Here is a 7,161-nt window from a genome sequence, read left to right on the forward strand (position 1 = left end):
TTCTAGGCTACTCGCGTAGCCAGGAGGAGCACGCTGAGCATTTGAGAGTTGTATTGCAGCGGTTAAGGGAGGAGAATCTTTATGCTAAGTTCTCCAAGTGTGAGTTTTGGCTCAGTTCAGTGGCATTCTTGGGGCACGTGGTGTCCAGTGAGGGCATTCAGGTTGATCCAAAGAAGATAGAGGTGGTCCAGAGTTGGCCCAGACCGTCCCCAGCCACAGAGATTCGCAGCTTTCTTGGATTGGCGGGTTTTTACCGTCGGTTCGTTCAGGAATTTTCATCTATTGCATAACCCTTGACCAAATTGACCCAAAAGGGTGCTCCTTTCAGGTGGTCGGACGAGTGTAAGGCGAGCTTTTAGAAGCTCAAGACTGCCTTGACCACAACTCCAGTGTTAGTTTTGCCATCAGCTTTAGGTTCTTATATGGTATATTGCGATGCTTCTCGGATCGTCATTGGGTGTGTGTTGATGCAGGAGGGTAGAGTGATTGCTTATGCTTCTCTTCAGTTGAAGCCCCATGAGAAGAACTATCTTGTTCATGATTTGGAGTGGGGTGCCATTGTTCACGCGTTGAAGATTTGGAGGCATTATCTCTATGGTGTATCTTGTGAGATGTTTACTAATCATCGTAGCCTCCAACACTTATTCAAACAGAAGGATCTCAATTTGAGGCAACGGAGATGGTTGGAGCTGCTAAAAGACTATGACATCACTATCTTGTACCATCTGGGAAAGGCCAATGTAGTGGCCGATGCCTTGAGTAGAACGACGGTGAGTATGGGAAGTCTTGCATTTATTCCTCTTGGGGAGAGACCTCTTGCGGTTGATGTTTAGGCTTTGGCCAATCGCTTTGTGAGGTTGGATATTTCGGAGCCCAATCGGATCCTAGCTTGTGTGGTTTCACGGTCTTCCTTGTTCGATCGCATCAGAGAGCGCCAGTATGATGATCCTCATTTGCTTGTCCTCAAGGACAGAGTTCAGCACGCCGATGCCAAAGATGTGACTATTGGTGACGATGGGGTATTTGAAGATGCAAGGCTGGATATGTGTGCCCAATGTGGATGGGCTTCGGGAGTTGATTATGAAGGAGGTCCATAGCTCGCGGTATTCCATCCATTCGGGTACTGTGAAGATGTACCAGGATTTGCGACAGCACTATTGGTGGAGGAGAATGAAGAAAGATATAGTAGGATTTGTAGCTCGGTGTCTCAATTGTCAACAGGTGAAATATGAGCATCAGAGACCGGGTGGCTTGCTTCACCAGATAGAGATTCCAGAGTAGAAGTGGGAGCGGATCATCATGGATTTCGTAGTTGGACTCCCACGTACTTTGAGGAAGCTCGATGATATTTGGGTGATTGTGGATCGGCTGACCAAGTCCGTGCACTTCATTCCTATGTGTACTACCTATTTTTCAGAGCGGTTAGCTGAGATTTATATCCCAGAGATTGTTCGCCTGCATGGTGTCCCAGTTTCTATCATTTCAGATAGAGGTACTCAGTTTGCATTAGAGTTTTGGAGGGCCGTGCAGCGAGAGTTGGGTACTCAGGTTGAGTTGAGGACAACTTTTCTCCCTCAGATGGACGGACAGTCCGAGCGCACTATTCAGATATTGGAGGACATGTTACGCGCTTGTGTCATTGATTTTGGGGGGTTCGTGGGACCAGTTTCTGCCACTCGTGGAGTTCGCATATAACAACAATTATCATTCGAGTATTCAAATGGCTCCATATGAGGCTTTATGTGGGAGACGCTGTAGATCTCCAGTAGGTTGGTTTGATTTTGGGGGGTTCGTGGGACCAGTTTCTGCCACTCGTGGAGTTCGCATATAACAACAATTATCAGTCGAGTATTCAAATGGCTCCATATGAGGCTTTATGTGGGAGACGCTGTAGATCTCCAGTAGGTTGGTTTGAGCCAGGCGAGGCTAGGCTTTTGGGTACAGATTTGGTACAGGATGCTTCGGACAAGGTGAAAGTGATTCAGGAGCGACTTCGTACAGCTTAGTCAAGACAAAAGAGTTATGCTGACAAAAAGGTTCGTGATGTATCTTATATGGTTAGGGAGAAGGTTCTACTGAAGGTTTCGCCCATGATGGGTGTTATGAGATTTGGGAAGAAGGGGAAGTTGAGCCCTCGGTTTATTGGGCCTTTTGAGGTGCTCCGGAGGATTGGGGAGGTGGCTTATAAGTTTGCTTGGCCACCTAGCTTGTCGGGTGTGCATCCGGTATTTCATGTTTCTATGCTCTGGTAGTATATCAGCGATCCATCTCATGTCTTGGATTTTAGCAGGGTTCAGTTAGACAGTGACTTGACTTATGATGTGGAGCCAGTGGCTATTTTTGAGCGACAGGTCCGAAAGTTGAGATCAAATAATATAGCTTCAGTGAAATTGCAGTTGAGAGGTTGGCCCATGGATGAGGCTACTTGAGAGACCAAGCGGGAGATGCGAGCAGATATCCACACTTATTTGAGGCTTCAGGTACGTTTCTAGACTCGTTCGAGGACGAACGTTTGTTTAAGAGGGGGAGGATGTAACAACCCGGCCGGTCGTTTCGTGAGTTGTAGCCCCGTTTCTCCTATTTCTGCTTCTTTATGTGTTCCTCAGCTGTATTTCGTCGTACGTGTTGGTTGGTTCGGGTCCGGAGTGGTTTCGGTGTGGAATGAGATACTTAGTCTCCTATTTAGAAGCTTAAGTTGGAAAAGTATACCGGATGTTGACTTATAAGTAAACAATCTCGAAATTGGATTTTTATGGTTCGATTAGCTCCTTTAGGTGATTTTGGACTTGGGAGCGTGTCCGGAATGTGATTTGGAGGTCTGTGGTAGAATTAGGCTTGAATTGGCAAAATTGGAAATTTGGCGACTTTCGGCCGGCAGTGGAAATCTTGATGTCGGGGTCGGAATGAGAGTCCGGAAGCTGGAGTAGGTTCGTGGTGTCATTTGTGACGTGTGTGCAAAATTTCAAGTCATTCGGAGGTGATTTAGTAGGTTTTGGCGTCGTTTGTGGAATTTGGAAGTTTAGAAGTTCTTAGGCTTGAATTCGAGGGTGATTTGGTATTTTGATGTTGTTTTGAGCGATTCGAAGGTTCGACTAAGTTTGAATGAGGTCATGTGACTTGTTGGTATCATTGGTTGAGGTACCAAGGGTCTCGGGATGGATTCGGATGGTTAACGGAGAGTTGGGAAGTGGAATAATGCAGCTGAAGTTTGCTGCTTCTGATGTTTCCACACCCGCGGAGTAGGAACCGCATGCGCGAGGGCCGCAGATGCGGAAGGGGACCGAAGATGCGAGATTTGGAAGCTGAGGCAGTAGCCGTAGGTGCGAGTAGTGGAGCGCACCTGCGAGATCGCAGGTGCGATGTTGGGACCGCGGATGCGGTTTCTGAGGGAATAAGTGGGAACCACACCTGCGATAGATTTTCCGTAGGTGCGGCGTCGCAGATGCGACTGTTGGACCGCAGATGCGGAAATTCTGGGCAGAAAGTATAAATTGTGGACTTCGCGAATTTTGGGTCATGCTTCACCATTTTTATCCGGTTTTTGAGCTTTTAGGAGCAATTTGAAGAGGGATTCAAGGGGGTTTTCACTGAGTTAAGTAATTTGAGCCCTAATACTCGTATTTATGGTAAATTCCCGTTGTTTAATCATGTAATTAGTGGTGATTAAGGGCGAAAATGAGGGGTTAAGGCTTGAGATTTTGGAGAGTTTGATTGAGGATTTGAGAGGTCAAATGGAGTCGGATTTTGATAAATCTTATATGTATGGACTCGTGAGTGAAAAGGCTTTCTAGTTTTGTTATTTTTGTCTGTTTACCTTGAAAATGGTAAAAACAATTAGATTTGATTTTGTGGTTCTAAAAATATGTGATCTATTTTTATGCTAGTTATTAGGCAATAGATGCTAAGTGAAGGATTAGAAAGTAAGATAATAGCTTGTAGACAATGTAAATCAAACCAAATGGATGGAAATCGGGGCCTCGAGCTTGCGTATACGGGACCTCGAGGTCGAGTCGGATACCCGACTGAGGGCAGTCGATGGAGGATTAACAATTATGATAAATTTGATGACATCTCTTTATGACCAATAATGAGCTATAAATGAAGAACAAGTAATGAAATATAATAAATATAAGTAAGACAATAAATGTAAGAAATAGAATCAAATAGGGAGTATGTTTAGAAAGCAGAGAATGTTCTTGTATTGAATGTAGTGTGTCGTATCTTCTCTCCTTTCTCTATAACAAGGATCCCCTTTATATAGGATAGGAATCCCAATATAGTACATGTGCATTTATTACAAAGAGACATAGCTGGTACAACTATTTACTAGTCTGGTACAGGCTAGTACTATTCTTGCAGATATTGTCAGCTTTGGTAACGTGTCTTGGGAACTTCCCGCTTATCCATGGTATACACCGGCTTGTGCTGCCCCGAGGTCGAGCATAAGGGACCCCCGGGGTCGAACTTTGAACTATACCTCGAGGCTTCTGGAGGCGGGCCGTGGAATGTCATAACGGTCACAAAATTGGGCTCTCCGATTTTAGCCGTATACAGATAATCCCCGCGTTTCATAGAGTGAAAATGAGAAGAAACGGTCTTGAATCCTTGCCTCTCCGATACTTCTATCACATCATCAGTTTATGCCTTGTCGAGCGATTGACGTGACAAGTAGGGTGTCTAAAAGTCGCGTCCGAAGATGTACCCTCGAAAGTAGTTTAGACTCTTTAGCTGTTGTTTTTTGCTTCTTTATTTTTGTGTAAGGACCCCTCGTGGGCTCTTGTAGTTGTCGCTTATTATTACAACAGTTTCTTCAATTTGCTTTTGTCTTGTGCTGGATCCCCTTTTGCCTGCGTTTGCGAAAAATCCAACCGTGTGACTTTATCGATCAATCCGAATACTGGATTCAGGCACAGGAATTCCCTTGGTTCTCGATTGGTTAATATGATATTCCCCGAAATTCTTTGTCATTCCTTGGACTAAGTCTGGATTGACCTGACACGAACTTAGGCCACCGGGACCTCCGAGTTCGCATTGAATGGGAGCGGGGCCTCGAATTTCTTCGAAATAAAACTTAGCCCTTTTAGGCTCCATCGGTAGTCTTCGAGTGAAAGTTCGCTTGATCATCTAAAAATAAAGATAGCCCTTAGGCTTTTGCCAATAGTCCCCTGAAGATACACTTGAACCCGGGTGGCCTTTGTGTGAGTTTGGGCTACATCAATTTTTGGCGCTATTGTTGCGGAGTTAAACGGATTTAGCTATATATCTAGGTTTTTGTGTGATTTGTCTTCTTTTCCTTCCGAGTCACTAACTTTGTTTTTGAATTGATTATAGGTACAACAATGACTTTCAACAACAAGCCCATCGGGAATGTGCCATTGGGGTAGGAAGTGGACAGTGATCAAGGAGATGAGGTTCTTCCCGAACTTCAAGCAAATAGGCAAGGCCGACCGCCTCATAATAATGTTCCCGTCCCTCCCCCACCTCCACCAAGAGTAGCAACACACCGATAGTTACCGAATGAGGGTTATGCAAGTGCTATATTCCCGCCACGCATTAAGGCGGGCAACTTCCAAATCACCAATGTGATGCTTACACTACTTGAGCAACCGGGATTCTTCACCTGGGCTCCGAGTCAAAATGCTTACAAGCATCTCAAAGGGTTCGTCGATACTTGTTGGGGGAGAAAGCAAACAAATGTCTCCGTGGACGCACTGAGGTTGAGGCTATTTCCTTTTTATCTACGGGGAAAGACATTGGACTGGTTAGAGAGATTGCCCAATCATTCCATCCATACATGGGATGAGTTGGCGGAAAAATTCATTGCCAAATTCTTCTCTTCGGGACATATGGCTACACTTTGGGATGAGATTCTCGCGTTCAAGCAAGAGCCCAATGAGCCATTGCATGAGATTAGGGAAAGATATCGTACCATGGTTAAAGAGTGCCCGAATAATGATATGACCGAGGCCATGATCTAACAAACCTTCTACAGGGGGATCAACACAACAAATGCGGGATCATGTTGACTTTTTTGTTGACTCGGACTTGAAACACAAATAGCCCTGAGGCTTTACGAATAGTCCCCGAGTGAGAACTGGCTCAAAATCGGGTAGCCCTTGGGCTTAAGAATCGAATGAATGGCCCGTATTTCAAATAACAGAGGTCCTCGAGATCGGGCACCAACTCGAGGCTAGGTTTATGTGGCTTGCTCCTTAAAGCCCATCATTATAGCAACAGAGATCCTCGAGATCCGGCACCATCTCGAGACTAGGTTGATACGGGAATCTGTGACCCCTCGAACGTCGTACGATAGTGTCGTTCGTACGACATGGCTATGAAGTGGCCAAGGTGGTCCCGCCGGTACACTTCTCCGAAAGCGGTAATGGCCTAGTCAAAATTAATTAGCCTCTAGAGTAGGCGGACAGTCGCCGCTTGCCCTATATATGAGTTTGCTTTCCTTTTACTTGAGGAATCCGCTACTTCGAGCAGCTATCCTTTTCATAGGGCTTTCCTTCCTTGCATCAGCTCCATCACCGTTTTAATTTGAAGCTTTTGCCTAAGTTCTCATTTCCCTTTTCTTGCTTCGCCATAGTAATGGCTGCCACGCCCAAGCCCGTTCACCGAGAAGAGGGGAGTTCTGCCTTTACTTCCCGCTCGGTCTGTGGTACACCGCCGGCATCTGGCGTGCTAACCTCGAGTTGTCTCGTTTCGAGGAGGGATTTTATGTTATAGAGACCTCCCAATGTTCAGAGCCATTGGGAGCATGCGTCGAGGTCCATTTCATCAATAGGAGAGGGACATCTCGAGGCAGTTAGGAGAGACTGCGGATGGGGAGAAAAGGCGGTACTGCTGGCACCTTACCCGGAAGAGAACATCATGGTTCATGCAGAGGGGTTTTTGAACATATACACGTACCCCTTTGCGTTGGACCCTCTCGATAGAGTTATGCTTGGCTTCTGTCGAAGATATCGGGCTACCCTGACACAGGTTCACCCGTTGTTCTGGAGGATAGTATTGATGATGAGGTTCTTCGCGGAGGGAGCCGGGCTTGAGTTCACCCTTAGCCATCTCATCAGATTGCACCAGCCCTTTCATTATCGAGGCCTGATTACTTTACGATGTCGATCCGCAAGGCCCTTTGTTGCCGACGATGAAGAAGAT

The sequence above is a fragment of the Nicotiana attenuata genome, chromosome 10 (genome assembly GCF_001879085.1).
Source record: "Nicotiana attenuata strain UT chromosome 10, NIATTr2, whole genome shotgun sequence".
In the NCBI taxonomy this organism is placed as follows: domain Eukaryota; kingdom Viridiplantae; phylum Streptophyta; class Magnoliopsida; order Solanales; family Solanaceae; genus Nicotiana; species Nicotiana attenuata.